This window comes from Ambystoma mexicanum, chromosome 7p (genome assembly GCF_040938575.1).
Source record: "Ambystoma mexicanum isolate Mex_15411 chromosome 7p, UKY_AmexF1_1, whole genome shotgun sequence".
In the NCBI taxonomy this organism is placed as follows: Eukaryota; Metazoa; Chordata; class Amphibia; order Caudata; family Ambystomatidae; genus Ambystoma; species Ambystoma mexicanum.
In genome coordinates, this window is record NC_090939.1 from 337,458,909 (window position 1) to 337,481,453 (window position 22,545).

The window sequence follows — 22,545 nt, forward strand, 5'->3', positions numbered from 1 at the left end:
TCGGCTGGGGCATGGCCCCTCGTGCTGCTCATCTTGCTTGGAGCTCCTTGAAACACATCTGCTTCTGTCGGACATCTGAGCACAAGCCCCATGCTTCTGCCTGCGCCCGCATGCGCACGTATGCCCCACCCAGCGTGGCAAGGGTTTAGTAGTTCTTGGACCGGTGTCTGCTGGTAAAGGTAGTCTGGATGCTCCTTTTCCTGCAGAAAGGGCATAAAAGGCATCAATAAGTATTGAAAGTTTACTGTGTGTGTGTCTTTATGCTGGTTGTCAATGGGTCATGTCTGAGACCTACATCCCACCTCCTCCCACACAACCCCAGGTTCTGTACCCTGACAGGTATGCTAGAACTTGAGTCGAAAATAACCAAGGAGGCTGGCACAACAGGATGGTTGCCCTGAAACCCAGTCATTCATAGATAATGGGAACAAAGCAAGGCAGAGACAGCAGAAGTCTTGAAAGGCACAGAGAATGTGAGATAGCCAGAAACAGCTGACAGCAAGTCAAGAGCCACAACAGTCGAACAGCATTGGTAAAAGCCAACAGCCAACATAAAGGCATGGATGTAATAGATGAAAGACAGGAGGAGTGACAGAAAGATGCGGTTGAACAGAATTCTACAGAGGCAAACCTAGGCAGTGTAAGAGTATGTGGAAATAACAGCCCGACAGACAGATGGACAGATCTGTATCAAGGACAGTAGCAGGAGGAAGAACAGGGACTAAAGGCACCAGAGTGTCAAAAACAAGTTAAAGAACAGTAGTCCAGTAGGAAAATTGCACCCTAAAGCAGCATCAAAGTCCAAGAGGGAAGACAGACACAGCGTGCCGTCCAAAGGGAACAGAGTTTAGTAGTAGTATAGGTGGACATCTCAGGTGAGGACTGGACCCTGACTTGTGCCTCTTGGGTCACATTCCTAATGCATCCTCCTTTGCCACAATCCCCAGGGGCTGAACTCAACAGGCACCATCTTGACATTGGCAACATCCCGCCCCCTCCCACCATCAGTGTGACTCTGACAGGAAAAGGGTCTATTGTTAGGCAGAATCCTGTGCAGTTCCCTGTAGGGAGCACTACAAGATTAGGACAAGAGCAATACATCCCATTTGGTATCAGTCTGTGCCACAAAGATTTAGTTGGAAGCTGTGGCTGAGCAGTTAGACTTATCTCAAGAGGGAGATGAGCAGTATTCAGGGTTTACACAATAGGCCTTCAATACAATGGAACAAGGAAACACTGACCAAAGCTTTGTAGTAAAAAGAATATATATATATATATATATATATATATATATATATATATATATATATATATATATATATATATATATATATATATATATATATATATATATATTACATGGCCACGGTAGTGGCCATGTAGTTATGGTCAAGTTGCTGTTTGCTGTTTCCATAGGAAGAGCACTTTTTGGGTGGCTTATAACTTTGCTCTCCCTGGACGGATCCTCACCAAACTTTGCAAAAAAGTAGTTGGGTCACTCTGAATTTTTTTGCAAAGTTTGGTGAGGATTCGTCCAGGGGGGGAAAAGTTATAGGGGGGGTCACAAAACTTTTTTTTTCCCATAGACTGAATGGGAAAAAACTTTGCGCACGGCTATAGCCCGAACCGCTGGACGGATTTACACCAGATTTGTGGCAGGAGCGGCGGCCTGGTCCCAAAAGCGTGCTTTTGTAAATTTGGTGTAAATCCGTCCAGTAGTTTTTTGAAAAATGACCAAAATGTAAGGCAAAAAAATTAGTGATATCTGTGTTCGCTTCGCGGACGGACTTCCCTGTTCGCTCCGCGAACAGCACCCCAATTGGCCCATGGCCTTGCGTCATGTCCGCTGACATGCGACGTGTTCGCTGATTGGACGGCGAGGGGCGTGGAGCGCGTCAGATTTTCTGTGGCGCCCGCCATCTTGTATTCGCAGTCGACCGCGTACAGCGCAGTGAAACTTGGATAAGAAATTGTTTTTAGTGCCGTGTGTTGGTGTGTAAGAGTGTTTGGGGAGGGTGGGGGAGTATGAGATAGGTTCAATGTTTTGTTTTTTTATGTGCTAGACGTTTTTGTTGCGTTCGATTTGTCCGCGTAGAACACGGCTGTTCTGACATTTTGTAAATAAACTAAATGGTGGGGTGTTTAGAGGACAGAGTATGTGTCATTTTTGTTCGCAAGGAAGGTAAAAATGAGCTATGAACACTCGCGGTGTACTTAATTGTTCGTAAATACACAAAGTGGGGGTGTCCTCAGGACGCTGTCCCTATTGTAACCTGTCTAGTTGAATGTGTTCTAAGAACACTCGCAGTGTCCCGAAATGGTTGCAATTACACAAAATGGGGGTGTTCTGAGAACGTTGTTTGTATTGTTCGTTGTCAGGGTGAAAGTGTTTTAAGAGCACTCCTTTTGTCCGCTAATAGTACAATTTCCTAGGGGCGTCAACCGACTTTTTGTCCATTAAAGAAACGATAAATCCGGCTGGTGTGCGCCGACATTATGTGATAATCCTATGACTGGCGCTATTGACCTGGCTGACTTGCTTTTGCGACACTAAATCATATCTCCCGCCCCTAAGCCTGATATTATCAAAGCATTCATATTCCCCGCCTCTCTCCGTGACGTTACAGGGTGCGTAATCAAACGCGCCCAGTCATCTCCAGTACTACGCGACTTTACACAGAACCCGGAAGACAACACACATTATGTCACAACACAGCGCGCCACAATTCGGAATATGAAACTGTGATTTAAAAGCAAACAGCAAGATTGTAAATTTTGTAAAGTACATTTATTTGACATCAAATGTTTAGAGAACATTCAGCAATTTGCATTTGTCTTTGTTGTCGATCCGCAAAAGTTCATATTGAGACATGCGATGTTCCTTTGCGGTACAGAGAGTGTTAGATCAGCTTACAACTCAGTGTGCCACAATTCGGAATATGAAACTGTGGTTTAAAAGTAAACAGCAGGATTGTACATTTGGTAAAGTACATTTATTTCACATGAAATGTTTAGTGAATATTCAGCGATTTGCTATTGTCTCTGTTGTCGATCAGCAAAAGTTTATTTGGAGCCACGCGTTGTTCCTTTGCGGTAGATAGGCTGTTGGTTTATGATAAAAGCAGTAAATGGTCGCTCTGATAATCGGAAGGTTGCTCCAACAACGAGCCATTAGACCACCCTATTGGTTGGTATGTTGTTTGTAGCCGCTAGTACTGCGTAAGGGCATATTGGTCCTTGGCGATTGTCCCACAAAATGGTGAGGGTCATGAAGTTGCATATTTGGACCTGCACCTGGCAGTTAAAGACCCCATCCGCTGGAGTCTGTAAATCGTGACATAGGCAAAATGGAGCCACCTGTTTTAAAAAACATAAATTAGTCTCACCAGCCGATCTTCATTAAAAATCATCATTTTATTTTTTAGGGCGTGAAAATATTTGCTATTGAAGATTGTGCAACAGAGTATGTTAATAATAAAATAATAATATTTTCCCATTCATATAGCGCTAAGAACCGTGAGGTATCTAAGCGGTGCTTATTATTAACCACGGTGTGTGGTGCTCATTTAGCGACCACGGAAGGATGAAAGGCTGAGTTTGGTCTTGCCGGGATTCAAACTTGAGTTAGCAAGCTGTGCACGGATGTCAAAGCGAGCGCTGTACTCGCTGTGCCACTTGACAGGCTACAGTGAAGTGGCACAGCGAGTAGAGTGCTTGACCGCCTATAGACCGGTTACATTATTTCTATTAACCCACCCTGTGTCGTCTGCCTTTTTCAGAGCCCTCTAAACGACAGGGGATCAATTCGGCGGTGATAGTGCGCGGTAGAAAACATTATGCCACTTTCAAGGAACAAGTTCAACTTGAGCGGTCTTTAATGCTACGCTATTGTAATTATATTTGGTATAAAGTAATCTAAAGGGTTACTTACAGTACAATTGCAATTTCCATTGTCTACGAGTGGTGCAGTCCCAAAATACGACTCCGCGTGTGCCAACGATCTTTCGCATAGTGATATAATATATAAAAGTGGTTTCGTTTCAGAAATTTCATCTTTATCTTCTCTTACGTTTTAGCAACACTCCTTCAAGAGAAGTCTTTCATCACAATCTCTGTCTGTCAAGGTCAAAACACAATACAACCTTATAGTCCGCTTCGTGAGCCTTTCCGGGGTCCGAGAAAAAAATGGAAGCAGCTGACCTTCACTGTGAACGAGCATAAATTCTTACTTTGCAACATTCTGTGTAAAGCCATCTGTAGAAGTTGTGGAAGCAGCTGACCTTCACTGTGAACGAGCATAAATTCTTACTTTGCAACATTCTGTGTAAAGCCATCTGTAGAAGTTGGTTTTTGCACGCCATGTTTGTATATTGTTTGCGTGATATTAAAAAAAGTTTGTTTAAAGGAAGTTATGGTTCTAAGTACAGCCGAAAGACCCCTGAAAATCGCAAGTTATGGTAAGCTTTGAAAAATAACTGGCGCCACCACCGTGCACTGCTAAGACTAACACCCAGGACATCAAAGATGACATCGCAAATGTCATTGATGAAATCACTGATGACATCACGTGTGTATGTACTTTTCATGGAATTTGTGTACTAGGGATTTTTATTATAATGTTGTGAAAAAAGTGTCAAGGATATTGAAATAAATATCATACCGTTATTAGTGCTTTGAACGATGCATTGATATAAATAGCATTGTATTATGGGATTCTATCTAGTATACTGAGCTACTAATGGAGAAACATAGCATTGTGTGCAGAGTACAAGATGAAAGTATAATATGTGTAATGTTAATATGTTGAATAATGAAATAATAATTGTCCTGAAATGTTTGAAAAATCACAAAATGGGGTTGTTCTGAGGACGTTATTCGTATTGTGTGATTGCTTAGTTGTATGCAATGAGGGAATGGCACAGAGAGTAAAGTGGACGCCGTCCGCTGACACTGCGGCTGTTCGTCGACAGGGCGTGCTACATCCGGGTTTTTCCAGGAAATCCAACATGGAAAGAAGACTGTACGGATCAGCCAATCAGATGTCGAGGTTGTGGATTTGTGTTGAAAGAGACTGTGTGTGGTGAAGATGGCAGAAGTGGAGAAAGTCAGGATGTTGGTGCTCGAGATATGTTTGTGCATGGTTTACAGCAGTACCCTGAATGCAGGCATGTTGCAAAGAACTTTGATGTGAAAGGAGTGGAGGTGGTGTGGAGCAGTGTGCCTGATTGCAATGAACAGGGAATTGTACAAGTTTGTGAGGATATGGCCACGATGAACAGTCCGCATGTGGTAGTTTTGCACTATGGTGCTTTCCATTTGGGCAACATCAGTGCCCCTACTTTGTTGGCTGATTTGGAACGCTTGGTTCAAGCAGTAATGAAGATCCTTCCAAATGTAAAAGTAATTTTTTCCGGATTACTATCTAGGGCAATATGGGACAAAAGTTCAGTTTTTTGTCCTCAGCAAAATATTGCTAGGTGTGTCATCAACCGAGGCATGTGTGCCTTCATGCTTAGAGCTGGTATGTTCTTCTGTAACAATGAGAATATTGATGCCAGTTATGCTGTTAATTTTAAAGAAGATGGCATTTCTTCATCTTTTACGGGAAATGCCTTTCTATTTTGGAATGTAAGGGTTGCTTTGGAGAAGGTTATGTGAAGATTTTAGGAGTAAAGTAAGAAAAAAAAACAAGAAAAAAAATACAAAATAACAGGTATCTGTCAAGCATCTGTAAAAAAAAAAAAAAAAAAAGAAAAAACGGCTCTTTTCAGAGCTAACTTCAAAGGGGAAATGGGGCACACTATTTAAATTTACATTCACCACGCTCAGATTTTCGATGTGTCCGCGGACATGGCGGTAGTCCGCGGACATGAAAATCACTACAAGGGGGTTAGTATGTTCCATGTTACATGTATATGAAGTCAGGGATAATATGGTTAAGTTGTGCACTAAAAACCTATGAAATTCAGTGAAAAAACTTTGTTAAATGGACGTTATGGTTAAGTTGCGCTACTAAAAACCTATGAAATTCAGTGAAAAAACTTTGTTAAAGGGACGTTATGGCTGAAAGTAAAACCGAAAAACCCCTGAAATTCGGCAGTTATGGTAACATAAGCAATCATAACTCGCGCCACCGTGCACTGCTAACACTAACACCCAGGACATCAAAGATGACATCACAAATGTCATTGATGACATCACTGATGACATCACATGGCTGGCTCTCCCTTTTTATCCTTTACTGACATATCGAAGCCACATAGTTTTCTTCAGTAACAGTCAGGAAGTAAAAATTGAAAAGGTACTATATTTGTAGACTTAGGGTCCAGTCACATCATATGAAACATATACATAGCGGAAGATACAGGCTTGAAAGAGAGCAATCCTGTCTGTGCATGAAGATAATCATTATGGCACTTTCTCATAGTTTTATTTTTATTACTCTACCTTCCCTCTATATGCTCATATTTGTATACATTATACTCACTCTCCACAGAGTGAATGGGAAAAATGTTTTGCTCGCGCCTACAGCCCAAACCGCTGGACGGATTTCCACCAAATTTGGACCAGGAGCAGCGGCTTGGTCCCGAAAGCGTGCTATTGCAAATTTGGTGAAAATCCGTCCAGTAGTTTTTTTTAAAATGACCAAAAAGTAGGTAAAAAAAAATTTGTGATATCTGTGTTCGGTTTGCGGACACACTTCCCTGTTCGCTCCGCGGAAAGTGTCCTGATTGGCCAAACGTCTTGCGTGCAGACATGCAAAGTGTTCGCTGATTGGACGGCGTGGAGCGTGAAGCGCGTCAGATTTTTCGGTAGCGCCCGCCATCTTGGATTCACGGACGTCCCCGGACAGCGCGGTGAAACTTTGTTCAAAATGTGTATTTTGTAGAGTGTGTTGGTGTGTAGGAGTGTTTGGGGAGGGTGGGAGTGTATGAGATAGGATGAAAGTTGTGTTTTTTATGTGTTAGACGTTCTTTTTGTGTTCGATTTGTTTGCGGCCATCACGGGTGTTCTGAAATGTTCTAAATAAACTGACTAGGGGGTGTTCTAAGGAGTCAATATGTGTCCGTTTTGTTCGCAAGCAAAGTGAAACTGTTCTAAGAACACTTGCGGTGTCCAGGGAGTGTTCGTAGGGGGTGTCCTGAGGACGCTGTCCGTATTGTTCTCTGTCAAGTTGAATGTGTTCTAAGAACACACGCGGTGTCCTGAAATGTTCGCAAATAAACAAAATGGGGGTGTTCTGAAGACGTTTTTGAGAACACTCCCGGTGTCCTGAAATGTTTGTAGGGGGTGTTCTGAGGACGCTGTCCGTATTGTTCTCTGTCAAGTTGAATGTGTTCTAAAAACACTCGCGGTGTCCTGAAATGTTCGCAAATAAACAAAATGAGGGTGTTCTGAAGACGCTTCTAAGAACACTCGCATGTCCGGGGAGTGTTCGTAAGGGGTGTCCTGAGGACGCTGTCCGTATTGTTCTCTGTCAAGTTGAATGTGTCCTAAGAACACTCGCGGTGTCCTGAAATGTTCGCAAATAAACAAAATGGGGGTGTTCTGAAGACGCTTCTAAGAACACTTGCGGTGTCCGGGGAGTGTTCGTAGGGGGTGTCCTGAGGACGCTGTCCGTATTGTTCTTTGTCAAGTTGAATGTGTCCTAAGAACACTCGCGGTGTCCTGAAATGTTCGCAAATAAACAAGATGGTGGTGTTCTGAAGACTCTTCTAAGAACACTTGCGGTGTCCGGGGAGTGTTCGTAGGGGGTGTCCTTAGGACGCTGTCCATATTGTTCGTTGTTAAGTTGAAAGTGTTCTAAGAACTATCGCGTTGTTCTGAAATGTTCGTAGGGGGTGTCCTGAAAACGGTGTCCGTATTGTTCGCTGGCAAGTTGAAAGTGTTCTAAGAACACTCACATTGTTCGCGGACATTAAAAGTTTCCCATAGATCATAGTTGAAATGTTTGACTCTATGGATGTGATATGCTGCGGTGGTTGTTGCCAGGGCATAGAGTCTTGGGTGCATGGCCATTTGCAACAACCACCGCAGCATATCACATTCATATTTGCTTATAACTTTGGGTGAAAAACAAATGTATAAGGAACAAAGGTATTAGATACTATGGATGTGATATGCTGCTATGGTTGTCCTTATTATTGTATACTTACTGTTTGGTCTAGTAATGGGAGTCCATGTTTTTCTTCTTCATTTCTGTGATAAAAGAAAATAGCATGTTAGTATTAGTATTTTGTAATGACTTATTACATTGTATAAGCAATTTGCTCAGTTTCTGTATTTGTTGCTAAAATCATTGGGTCTGTGGGAGAAAAAAAAATCCATGTTGGATTAAAAAAAAAACCTTTTTCTGCTTTGCTACAGTTTATTTGTTTGTTTGTTTTCAGTGTTCACTTGTTGTTTCTGGCTAATGCTTTATACTTTGCTTTTTTGTATTTTTTTTGGAGCAGTAACAGATTCTTTATTTGTTTTGATATTATAAAATTTTGGAGCAGTTAGACACCAATTGGCGTATTCTAACTGTCTATTTTTTTAATATATTTTAGTGGTTTTGATTTATCTATTTGGATATTGTTAAATTTTGGGACAGTTAGATACCAATTGGCGTATTCTAACTGTGTATTTTTTGGCCTAATTTAGTGGTATTCATTTATCTGATTAGTTGTTGTAGAATCTTTGAGCTGTTAGATAGCTTTTGGAGTATTCTAACAGTTTATATTATTTTAACACAAATTTATAATTTTGGGACAGTTAGATACCAATTGGCGTATTCTAACTGTGTATTTTTTGGTCTAATTTAGTGGTATTCATTTATCTGATTAGTTGTTGTAGAATCTTTGAGCAGTTAGATAGCTTTTGGAGTATTCTAACAGTTTATATTTTTTTAACACACATTTACTTAAAGGTTTAAATACAGTTTATTTATCAAATTTTGGTTTTAAGAACATCAAATAAGCGTTTGTAAGATTTGGTGGTAATCTCTGCTTTAGAGTAATGGTACTATCATTACATTCAAACCATACACATTTCTTTTTTATATATGCAGTGTAGTGCCCTGAATTGGTTGTGGCTCCTGCGTGGTAGATTATACCTATTGTTGTGAAGGTTTTCTTACCAAGTGATATTTGACCATGTGTGAATCCAGTCAGCTTGCAGTTGTTTTTGGTACCATCTGCATTGTAACGTAGAAGCATTAGTATTACGTATTTACTATGTGTTTGTATTACTAACGTGGAGCGATTATCTGAATTGCAGGTAGAGCATAATCTACCATGGTTTGCATTTTGTACAATTTGCTGAAATGGAATGGATTCACAATTTGGTATTGATATATATATGAAGCGTTCATTGGGGATTTCTTCTTGTGTGACATTGTTGCAGAGAGTGCATGTATGTTTCCACATGTATGAAATCTGAAAGATTTCATTTATAGGTATGTTTTTGTTTTCCAGTACTTGTAGTAAGTACATTAGAAATTCTTGTGGATCTTCCTGTGAGTTTATAGTGAATTTTACCATTCCAGCACAGTAGTCCAATTGTCGTCTTATTCCAAAAACACTGTATGTGTTGTCAGGATTGTTTGCTGCATTTCTGTGAAGTACTAACATTTGCAAACACAATGGGTCTGTACTGTGTAAGTAAATGTTGTCAACAATTGGTGGTAATTGAAATAGAATATTCATTGCTGCATTTGCATAGCAACTTATACCAACTATATTTGAGAATTTAAATGGTCCAGGTAGTTCTGTATCTAACTGCTTTTTTTGGAGTTTGTCTTCCTTCTTTAAAGAAGTACCTGGTTTACTTTCTCGAATTGATTCTTTTTTGTTTGTGGTACTTGATGAAGTATTAGTTTCTTTTACTCTCTTTGGAGGATTTGCAGTGACGTCCTGTTGCATTTCTGTTTGATTTAGTTTTCTTTTACAACATTTTAGTTTTTGTGGAACAGAATATGTGTTTAGATGGGGAGTGTATAGTGAGCGAAGTCTATTATATTCTAAAATGCAAGGAATATCAGCGTTTACTTTACTTGCATCAAAGTTGATTAGAAATAGACCGTCAAGTGTACGTAAGCGTGATAGTGCTACGTAGCTCATGCCTTCTTTAAAGACTGTGTTACCAATATCTATCATTGCTTTGTCTAGGGTAAGACCTTGTGATTTATGAATGGTGACTGCGTATGCAAGAGTTAGAGAAAATTGTTCCCTGCGTACATACATATCTTTGAAGATAAGGAATCTAGCTGTTGAGCGTCCTATCCGTTTTACTTCTGAAAGTTTGTCAAAGAGTATATTGACAAACTGAATTTTGTTGTAACGTGGGTATGTTTGAAAGCCAACAACTGTACCCAGTGCTCCATTAACTAGTTCTTGGTCCACGTCAAGGTTACGTTTAAGCATTACTCTGCAATTTAAGGATAATTTAAACATCTTTTCTAAGCCTGCTGTGTTTGAGATTGATTTTTCTAAATTATTTAGCCTTGTTGTGGCTTGGTCACACATGGGTAGTGTCATTCCATGTACATCTAGTTTGTCTGTGGCACTAATTTCCATTATTGGTTGCATTTCTTTACTTAACATTATTTCATTGAATTTGAGACAGGTTGCAAGAGTTGGCATTAAGGCCATACAATTGACATTTTTGTGTGCTAATTGTTCCATAACATCTGTAGCACATGCATTATCGCCATAAAGTGCATTAATGTGCCGGGTTTTCAATGTTGCTTCTGCTTCTTTAGAAAGTATACCAACTCTCAAACTTTTTAAAATGTTGGCATAAGTTAGATCTGCAGATTGGCGCATGTTTTCTGTTAATTCTCTGTATTGGAAATGTTGCCAAAGGTTGACATTTCCAATGCTGCCAACAGTTTTACAGCAGAGTTTGTTCCCCCAATGTTTTAAAAATAGGTTCACCTTTTACTGGTGTTAATTGGAGCAGATCTCCAAAAATAATAATGTGTTTTCCTGCAAAGAGCTCTTCATAGTCTGTTTTGAGTACTTCTTGTAATCTGAGGTGAGTCAAAGCTAACATCAGGTTGGAGACCATGCTCACTTCATCTATTATTAGCATTTTCATTTGTTTCAATACTCTGCGTAATTCCATTGCAGCTTCTGCAGAAAGTTTGTAATAGTCTAATTTGTTCTGGTGTTCTACTGGTAATAGTAGTAATCGGTGTAATGTAACACCACCTATGTTGTAGGCAGCTAAAGCTGTGGGGGCAGTGACAACAGCTGACAGTTTGTTGTTTGTCAATTGTTGAAGGAACTTACTAATGATTTTGATTAGGAATGTTTTGCCAGAACCAGCTTCACCACTGACGTACAATAGTATAGGTTTATAATTATGGCAGGAACATTCTTTATTTTTATGTTTTACACTATGTGCAATTTGTTTTGTTACTTCTTGAAAAATGCTACTTTGCTCATTGTTTAGTTTTGATTGTAGTATAGTTAAGTCTTCCTTATCTTCATACTGACACATGGTGTTTTCTACTTCTATCATAGCTAATTCTGCCTCATTTGTTATTAGTGGTTCTCCCAGTGATTCTTGGCTTCCTGTTACAGAAGGTTGACTACTGTCAGGAGTATCCTTATCTAGTTGGGCTTGGAGTTCTTCTTCATGTTGCTGTTCATTGTGCAACATTGTTTTGTACTGTGTAAAGTTTACATCAGTTATAGTGCTTTCATTTGCTTTGAAAGCATCCTCATATGAGTCATAGTTATCTAGTAATTGTTCTTCTTTTCTCCATGGTTTGAAGAGTTGTAGCAGGGACATGTAATATACTTCTTTATGTTGAGGAGTCTTCAATGACAATTTGATATGATTAATTAAATTTGGTTTAGTGAGTTTAACTAAGCTGCCTTCACAGTCTGTCACTCTATATTTACCTTTTTTTTCATCAGGTTTCATATTATTTTTGTATGTGTAGTTTTGGGCTATTTGGTATAGACACATGTTTTCCAAAGTATTACTTCTGTTTGGGTAATATGTGTCCAATAAATGTGTCCAATAAATTCACCAGTTATGGTAAGCTAAGCAACCATAACACGCGTCACCACCGTGCACTGCTAAGACTAACACCCAGGACATCAAAGATGACATCACAAATGTCATTGATGACATCACTGATGACATCACATGTGTATGTACTTCTCATGGAATATGTGTAGAAGGGATTCTTATTATGTTGCGAAAAAAGTGTCAAGAATCATTGCAAGAAATATACCATAATAAGTGCATTGAACGATGCATTGATATAAATAGCATCCTATTATGGGGTTCTATCTAGTATACTAAGCTACTCATACAGAAACATAACATTGTGTGCAGCGTACAAGATGAAGGTATGATATTTGTAATGTTAATATGTTGAATAATGAAATGATAATTGTTTTCTTAATAGATTTTTGTGTACTGTGAAATATGTAATAAGTAGCTAATAAAACCCATGTATTACATAATTGCATTACTATAGACAAAACACAAAGGGCCTCATTACGACCCTGGCGGAAAGTGACTGACCGGACCGCAACAGCGTAAATAGCGTTTCCGCCATTGCACGAAGGAGCAAAGTGCGGCTAATTACGACCCATCGGGCACGAGCATTACGCCATGGCGGAATCCGAAAGGCTGCGATGGCGGAAATGACCCCAAAACGGCCCTTACCGCCGCCGTACGCTGCACCAGGTGCAATACCGCCACCCATCTTAGCGGTCACCGTAATGAGCGGTCACCGTAACGAGCGGGCACCGCAAATTACGGGCACCGTAAATATACGGAAACGGAAGTAAAAGCATGTGGCCGGAACGGGAAACAGCACGCCGCACAACTATAAAATCCGAATCCCAACACAACCATTAAAAATCCGACCCTGACACACATCCCAACCCGTTAGCAACCCCAGTTAAAAAAATAAATATGGGAAAGGTAGCCAAGAAAGCGTGTGATCGCAAGCGGCAGGTACACTTCTCCCGAGAGGAACTGACCGTGCTCACCGAGACCCTCCAGGAAAATGCCGCCGTCGTCTTCTCCAGTCAAATGACCAGGACGGCCCTTGCCAACAAGAAGGCCATATGGGCCCTGGTGGCACAGCGCGTAAGTGCGGTGGGGACAACACCCCGCACGCCACAGCAATGTCGCAAGCGGTGGGACGACCTGCGGATCCGCGTACGCAGCATACTTTCTGCGAACAGGAACATCGCCACAGCTACCGGGGGGGGTTCAGAGTCGCCCATCAAGTTGACCCCCTGGGAGGATATCTGCGCCTCCACCATAGGAATGGAGAGCATAGAGGGAGTCGGAGGGATGGAGAAAGGAGTGCCGACATCCGGAGAATCAGGTAGGTTGGCCAAGAGAAACAATGCGAAATCCACAAAACACGAACATGTGCAGTACCATGTGACCCCATAGTGCAATACATACTTTGCCCTGACAGCGCCCTCTAAAAGTCAGAATGAATAAACAAATCAATCAAGATGCCATAAACAACCCCTACATGTGCAGCATGCACCCCCTAACTGCAGGCAGCCAAATGAATGCATCCTCAATCCACACGAAAATGAGACCACCTCCAAGGCCCAGTCCCAAATCAGCCTCATGTACCACCCCAATGCATTTGATACGTTGCCATTCCAAATCCGACAGACCCATAACTAACGCTCGCCCCTCTTTACTCCACCACAGGGTCCGATACCAACGACGAGCTGCAGGACACCCCTACCAGCACGCCTGCAAAGAGGGCCAGGACCAACGTCCCAAGAGCCTCCACCTCAGGTGCAAGGATCAAGACACGGCAGCAGCAGGAATCAAGTGGCAGCACACTGGAGGGGACTGCAACAGGCACCCCAGCAGCCAGCAAGTCCACAACCCCAGCACCACAGGTCCCCCCAAAGAACGTATCTGATGGCACTGCCTCTGGTGGTAGCAGCACCATAGGTGACACAGCTGTCATGCCAGCATGCTCCGACACGGAAAACAGTGCTGGCGACGTAGGTACCATCCATGACCTTTCCCAATCCCCCTGCATGTTCCATCCCCTACACCATGACGAAACCACGCAGGGGCACCCTGAAGACGACGACTGGCCAACCCCCACAAGTCCTGTGCCAAGGCAACATGTGTTGAGCAGCCCCCCTGTCACACCACCGCAAATGTCCATGGCCCAGCAGAGGCAACAGTCCCTCGACCTGCTGATCGAGCAACAGCAGGAAGTGTCCACGCTACTCAAGGACCATGCAAATGAATGCGGGGGTTCCAGGGCAGCCATGGAAACATCCACCGAGACACTCAGGGCACAAATAGAGAAAAGTAGTGAGAGCCTCAGGGGAGAAATGGAGAAAAGCACCGAGAGCCTGAGAGCACAAATGGAGAAAAGCACCGAGAGCCTGAGAGCACAAATGGAGAAAAGCACCGAGAGCCTGAGGGGGGAACTGCATGCGACGTCCAAAGACGTTTGTGCTGAACTTGCTGCTGTGCGCCGTGTGCTCTCGGAGCTCTCACAAACCCTCAGAGACATGCATGGACGCGAGCAGGCAGAGACATCATCCGTGGCAAGTTCCGTCCAGGGCAGCCCCCAACGCAGATCTGGCAGGAACCTGCGCTCCACGGGCAGGGGTGCCCCTGATACCCGTAGAGGGGGCTTGCAATAGCGTCCAACCACGGACAGCATGCATATTTGGACACTGGTGTTGGGGGGGGAGGTAGTAGGGTGGAGGGGGTGTGTTGGGCTTCACTGGGTGGCGGGTCCATAGGGTGTATAAATCAAATCACATTAACAATACAGCACCTCATTATCATCCAATGACATGTGTGGACATTGATATTTGCGTACGAGGCCTTCATAGGCGTACAGTCCACAATGTGCCTGTACTACACACACACAGTGCCACAGGTCCCCTTTCCGTGTAATAGGCACCATGCGTGGTTGCTAGAAGCATGCATCTATGATGCTCTGTCGGATTGCACGTGCATCCTGTGCCTCATGGACTCCTTGAGGTGCCTCCACATCCCCACCCTCATCATCATCATCATCTTCAGGTGCATGCAGTACAGCGTCAGGGGGCATGGGCACATTCCTACGTATGCACATGTTGTGCAGCATGACACATGCCATGACCATCTTAGAAACCTTCTCATGGCTGTACATGAGTGCCCCGCCAGACCTGCTGAGGCTGCGGAAACGAGCCTTCAGTAGGCCGAATGCCTGTTCAATGACCACACGGGTACGTGAGTGGGCATGGTTGTAGTCCTCCTCATGCTCGTTCTGTGGGTTCCGGATTGGTGTAAGGAGCCATCTCTTCAGTGGATACCCGGCATCACCTGTATGAGACGAATAAAGGGTGTCAGTGGAATGATAGTGCTAAGTAGCCCCCCCCCCCTCCTGCAAGGTCATTGACGCATCAAATGGGCCACGATGTCATGCATGGAATGAGACTCACCGAGTAGCCAGGATCTGTGCCCTGCGTGTCACTCCATGTAGCGTGGTATTCTTGTGTTCCTCAGGACCATAGAATCATGGGTAGATCCTGGAAATCTGGCACAACAATGCGTAAATATCTTGTTGGAGTCACACACCATTTGCACATTGATTGAATGAAATTGTTTCCGGTTGCGGTACTGGACCTCCATGGCATGTGGGACAACCAATTCAACATGGGTGCAGTCGATGGCACCAATGCAACCCGGGATGCCGCCAAGTGCATGGAATCCCACTTTTGCGTTGGTAATCTCCTGGTACGTGCGTGGTAGTGTGATGTGGTCGTCAGCGTGCTTCAGGAGGGCATCGTGCACTTGGAAGAGTGTCCGTGAGAACAGTGGCTGTGAAATGCCATGCAACTGTCCCACTGTGTGCTGGTAGGTGCCTGTGGCCAGGAAGTGGAGTACAGACACCACCTTCAGTAGGGGTGGGATGGCGGTTGGGCTATCTATCATGCTCACGAGGTCAGCATGTGTCATGTCCACAATGGCGATTATGGTGTCCCGGTCCAAACGGTAGAGGGTGTGGATCTGCTCAGCAGTGAGGTTGAACGGATCGGCTCGGAGGCGTGGGATTGCGGGCCGCCTGCGTGGTGGTAGTGGCAGTGCTTGTGGGCCTTGCTGACCCTGCCTTGCCCTCCTCCTCCTCCTTCTCCTCCGTCTCCCCTGTGCGCCCGGTTGTTGTACCTGTTGTTGTTCGTCGTCTTCTTGTAGTTGTAGCACTTGCAGTGCTATCTGGTCCCCCAGGCCCAACATCGCTAGTCCTGCCGGTAGCATTTTGGAGTGGGAGTGGTTGTGGGAGGGGTTTGGGTCTGCTATATATGTGCTGTCGGCCTGTATGGCCTCCACCTGTGCTGATTGAATGAATCTGTGGCAGATGCAATCCCTTCTGGCCGAGCACGTCCCGCACGTAAGGCTGCATTTGGCCGCATGGCATCTTGGGATTGGAATCATGTATCAAATCCCGATGGCAGTGTGATGTACTTTGACTGATTTTCATGCTATGCTCCCATTGTTACACATGCTATGATTGCAGCCGCTTACATACCTGTGAAGAGTCAGTGGTATGTAGGGCTCGATCGATGGCCGACCCTCATGCAGCACAGTAACGTACTTCACCGACGGGCGTGGCGTCCCATTTGTGATTGCAGCCAGTTAGCATTATGACACACAGCCGCACTACATTGATGTAATTGTGAATGCAAGCGTTCACAGAAGCCTTTTCGACGTAATGTTGCAAGTGAGGAATTCGAAGGCCAGCATTTTTGGTTTTGAAGTAGCGGCGAGGATACGCCCACAGGTCTGGCTGGAAATGTAACGTTCTATTGTAGAATGTCCTTGGGACATGGCCCATAACGAGCAAGCAATGAATGATATGAATTGAATGGGATGCGCAATAGCGTAGTGGACGATAAGGCAGGACGTTCCCAAATCCATCTTGCTTCACAACACTACAGATCCGGCCAGGAGCACAGTGGTTTTTGCAGACTGCATTACGCACAGACGCGATGGAAGTTTCACATATTATGTGAGTGAATATTCATGCGTTTTCATTGCGGGATGAGGGAATGATGAATGGATGCATGGACAGATGATTCCGTTTAGGGTCTGCCATGTACATGGGTTTTTTGAATCACTCCCCTTCCCCTGCGCTATGTGATGCAAGGCTGCCATAGTGGGACTTACGTCTATCTGCCCTTGTCGGATCCTCCCTGTCTCGACGCGCCTTCATACACTTGTGTCTAGGCACGTTACTAATCCCATGTCATGGGTTCTATCTTGACGGACGCATGCACAGTAACCGACGTTGCCAATGGTGTATTTACCTCGATTGATTTCGTTATGAATCGATACTGATTTAGGGGTCTGTATATTCCTTTGGAGTGGGCTAGCATGCATATGGGTGTGGATTTGGTGTGTTGAATGAAGATTGTAATGCATCATGAGTCCCGTAATGCAATCGGTTAATTTGTGTTTCTTTTGGGTGACAGGTATCTCCTGCCCTATTGCAGATGCCATCTCTACGCCACTCCTCCAGATGGTTTTTACTCTCGACTCCTGCAGCTTCGGGTGAATCAGTGGAGCACCATTTCGATCTTATGGGACGATCGCCAATGGGCCACATGCCCTTACGCTGTACTGGTGGCTAGGTGCAACATTTCGGCCTTTCAGCTCGACTAGTGCCTGCCTCATGGGACGGACCTGCGGTTCTTGCCGCTTCCATGTTGCCTTTTGGAACGTTGATGTAGGCCCTGTGTGCCATGATGGTACAGGGCGTCACACAAGTGGAAGCTGGTCAATTATTGCAGATGCAGCCCTCGGTGATGATGGTTGTTTTGGTGTTATTTTGCAAATTGCTGTGGGGCCTTTGTCATTTGGATGTGCATTTAAATTGTATTCCGATATTTGTCGTGTTGCGTTGTTCTTTGCAGGTGATGTGGCGATTTTCGATTTGTGGCGGTATGTATTGCGAGATGATCTGCATTGTGTTCCGCCTTCTGAGTTGAGTTGTGTGGTACAGTACTGGCCGCGTTTGCCTACGTAGCACAGTATGGTCACGGATAGGGGCTGCCATTGTGACTGTTTACATGATGTGCTGTTCAGGGGCGGGGGATTGGCTTTTGGCCGACTGGTGCCTGTCAGCCAGGTCGATTGGTGGAATGATGGGATGTTCAGAATGTGGCTGGTCACAGGTGACTGTGTTTGCGTGCGTTTGTTGGAGGGGGACTGGGGTCATGTCCATTGGAATAGCTTCTGTATTGATGCCATCTGTGCCCTGCAGCTCCCATCGGCCCCTCTTGGGATGAGCCTGGCTGCTCAGTCACTCTGCCAACTTGTGTGGTACATGCTTCTGCTGATGGTTGGTTTGTTTACTGGCAAGAGTACAGGGCTGGTGCAATCCCCCTCAGGATGCTGTTTTGGATGTTGCCTTGCGCTGGTGGCAAGCGATGGGGGACTACTGTTGTTTTGTGTCATGTGTTCTTGATTTTCATTTTGATGTATTGTACCTTCACATGCCTGTGCTGCATCAGTACGGCTATGGTGACATGCCGTACATGGATGCCCACTCACGGGGCGCTTTGAGCCCCTGCATGCATTTCTACGTTGGCATGCATGGGTGAATTGTAGATTTCACTGGTTGCATAGTGTGAGTACATTGCGCCTGCCAGGAGTTGTGCAATGTGGCCAGGGAGTGGAGTACAGGCACTCAGTGGGCCATTTACGGTTGGTTCACGATGCCGTATTTCTCGCCATGGCGGAATGGTACTTTACGACGTGCTTGATGGCGTTCAGTACATGTCCGCTAGGGTCAGAATTCGCGTACCGTTGCGCCATGGCGGTGATTCCGGTTTTGCAAGGCGCGCGTGCGCGTACTTGGTGCAGTTAGCGTTGCCGTTCACTGCGGTGTCGCTAATGGCATCGTACTTTACGGTGACGGGTCATAATCGCAACGAGCGGTGTTCGATGGCGGTATTGCATTTCCGCCATCATTTTTCCATTTCCGCCAGGGTCGTAATGAGGCCCAAAGACACAAGAACACATACCAATATGGGTATATACAGGGAAAGTGAAGTTAGCAAAAACGCACAAGTAGTAGCAGAAACAATTCATAACTTAACTGATTAGTTTCATGCAAATAAATGATTGCTCTGTTTCAAAGCTGCTAGTTACCCTATGTATATGTATCACTTGATGTGATTGGACCCTAAGGAAAGTAGTGTGAGTACAATGTATACAAATATGACCATATACAGGGAAAGTACAGCCATAAAAAAAAACAACAGAACTATCAGAAAGTGCTCATAAATCTAGTGATTATCTTTATGTACAAAAAGGATTGCAAGTGGAGCAGTCATTGCAGTCTCTCAGTCTTTGTGACCGAATTTGTGAAGCAATCTATGGTCTGGAGTCCTACTTCACTGTTTACTACTTCTGGCTGGCTGTGCAGGGGTTAAAAACTCCCAGAACCGCGAAGCGGAGCGAAGTGGTGTGCAAGTGGAGCAGTCATTGCAGTCTCTCAGTCTTTGTGACCGAATTTGTGAAGCAATCTATGGTCTGGAGTCCTACTTCACTGTTTACTACTTCTGGCTGGCTGTGCAGGGGTTAAAAACTCCCAGAACCGCGAAGCGGAGCAAAGTGGTGTGCAAGTGGAGCAGTCATTGCAGTTTCTCAGTCTTTGTGACCGAATTTGTGAAGCAATCTATGGTCTGGAGTCCTACTTCACTGTTTACTACTTCTGGCTGGCTGTGCAGGGGTTAAAAACTCCCAGAACCGCGAAGTGGAGCGAAGTGGTGTGCAAGTGGAGCAGTCATTGCAGTCTCTCACTCTTTGTGACTGAATTTGTGAAGCAATCTATGGTCTGGAGTCCTACTTCACTGTTTACTACTTCTGGCTGGCTGTGCAGGGGTTAAAAACTCCCAGAACCGCGAAGCGGAGCGAAGTGGTGTGCAAGTGGAGCAGTCATTGCAGTCTCTCAGTCTTTGTGACCGAATTTGTGAAGCAATCTATGGTCTGGAGTCCTACTTCACTGTTTACTACTTCTGGCTGGCTGTGCAGGGGTTAAAAACTCCCAGAACCGCGAAGCGGAGCGAAGTGGTGTGCAAGTGGAGCAGTCATTGCAGTTTCTCAGTCTTTGTGACCGAATTTGTGAAGCAATCTATGGTCTGGAGTCCTACTTCACTGTTTACTACTTCTGGCTGGCTGTGCAGGGGTTAAAAACTCCCAGAACCGCGAAGCGGAGCGAAGTGGTGTGCAAGTGGAGCAGTCATTGCAGTCTCTCACTCTTTGTGACTGAATTTGTGAAGCAATCTATGGTCTGGAGTCCTACTTCACTGTTTACTACTTCTGGCTGGCTGTGCAGGGGTTAAAAACTCCCAGAACCGCGAAGCGGAGCGAAGTGGTGTGCAAGTGGAGCAGTCATTGCAGTCTCTCAGTCTTTGTGACCGAATTTGTGAAGCAATCTATGGTCTGGAGTCCTACTTCACTGTTTACTACTTCTGGCTGGCTGTGCAGGGGTTAAAAACTCCCAGAACCGCGAAGCGGAGCGAAGTGGTGTGCAAGTGGAGCAGTCATTGCAGTTTCTCAGTCTTTGTGACCGAATTTGTGAAGCAATCTATGGTCTGGAGTCCTACTTCACTGTTTACTACTTCTGGCTGGCTGTGCAGGGGTTAAAAACTCCCAGAACCGCGAAGCGGAGCGAAGTGGTGTGCAAGTGGAGCAGTCATTGCAGTCTCTCACTCTTTGTGACTGAATTTGTGAAGCAATCTATGGTCTGGAGTCCTACTTCACTGTTTACTACTTCTGGCTGGCTGTGCAGGGGTTAAAAACTCCCAGAACCGCGAAGCGGAGCGAAGTGGTGTGCAAGTGGAGCAGTCATTGCAGTCTCTCAGTCTTTGTGACCGAATTTGTGAAGCAATCTATGGTCTGGAGTCCTACTTCACTGTTTACTACTTCTGGCTGGCTGTGCAGGGGTTAAAAACTCCCAGAACCGCGAAGCGGAGCGAAGTGGTGTGCAAGTGGAGCAGTCATTGCAGTTTCTCAGTCTTTGTGACCGAATTTGTGAAGCAATCTATGGTCTGGAGTCCTACTTCACTGTTTACTACTTCTGGCTGGCTGTGCAGGGGTTAAAAACTCCCATAACCGCGAAGCGGAGCGAAGTGGTGTGCAAGTGGAGCAGTCATTGCAGTCTCTCAGTCTTTGTGACTGAATTTGTGAAGCAATCTATGGTCTGGAGTCCTACTTCACTGTTTACTACTTCTGGCTGGCTGTGCAGGGGTTAAAAACTCCCAGAACCGCGAAGCGGAGCGAAGTGGTGTGCAAGTGGAGCAGTCATTGCAGTTTCTCAGTCTTTGTGACCGAATTTGTGAAGCAATCTATGGTCTGGAGTCCTACTTCACTGTTTACTACTTCTGGCTGGCTGTGCAGGGGTTAAAAACTCCCAGAACCGCGAAGCGGAGCGAAGTGGTGTGCAAGTGGAGCAGTCATTGCAGTCTCTCACTCTTTGTGACTGAATTTGTGAAGCAATCTATGGTCTGGAGTCCTACTTCACTGTTTACTACTTCTGGCTGGCTGTGCAGGGGTTAAAAACTCCCAGAACCGCGAAGCGGAGCGAAGTGGTGTGCAAGTGGAGCAGTCATTGCAGTCTCTCAGTCTTTGTGACCGAATTTGTGAAGCAATCTATGGTCTGGAGTCCTACTTCACTGTTTACTACTTCTGGCTGGCTGTGCAGGGGTTAAAAACTCCCAGAACCGCGAAGCGGAGCGAAGTGGTGTGCAAGTGGAGCAGTCATTGCAGTTTCTCAGTCTTTGTGACCGAATTTGTGAAGCAATCTATGGTCTGGAGTCCTACTTCACTGTTTACTACTTCTGGCTGGCTGTGCAGGGGTTAAAAACTCCCATAACCGCGAAGCGGAGCGAAGTGGTGTGCAAGTGGAGCAGTCATTGCAGTCTCTCAGTCTTTGTGACTGAATTTGTGAAGCAATCTATGGTCTGGAGTCCTACTTCACTGTTTACTACTTCTTGCTGGCTGTGCAGGGGTTAAAAACTCCCAGAACCGCGAAGCGGAGCGAAGTGGTGTGCAAGTGGAGCAGTCATTGCAGTCTCTCAGTCTTTGTGACCGAATTTGTGAAGCAATCTATGGTCTGGAGTCCTACTTCACTGTTTACTACTTCTGGCTGGCTGTGCAGGGGTTAAAAACTCCCAGAACCGCGAAGCGGAGCGAAGTGGTGTGCAAGTGGAGCAGTCATTGCAGTCTCTCAGTCTTTGTGACCGAATTTGTGAAGCAATCTATGGTCTGGGGTCCTACTTCACTGTTTACTACTTCTGGCTGGCTGTGCAGGGGTTAAAAACTCCCAGAACCGCGAAGCGGAGCGAAGTGGTGTGCAAGTGGAGCAGTCATTGCAGTTTCTCAGTCTTTGTGACCGAATTTGTGAAGCAATCTATGGTCTGGAGTCCTACTTCACTGTTTACTACTTCTGGCTGGCTGTGCAGGGGTTAAAAAGTCCCAGAACCGCGAAGCGGTGTGCAAGTGGAGCAGTCATTGCAGTCTCTCAGTCTTTGTGACCGAATT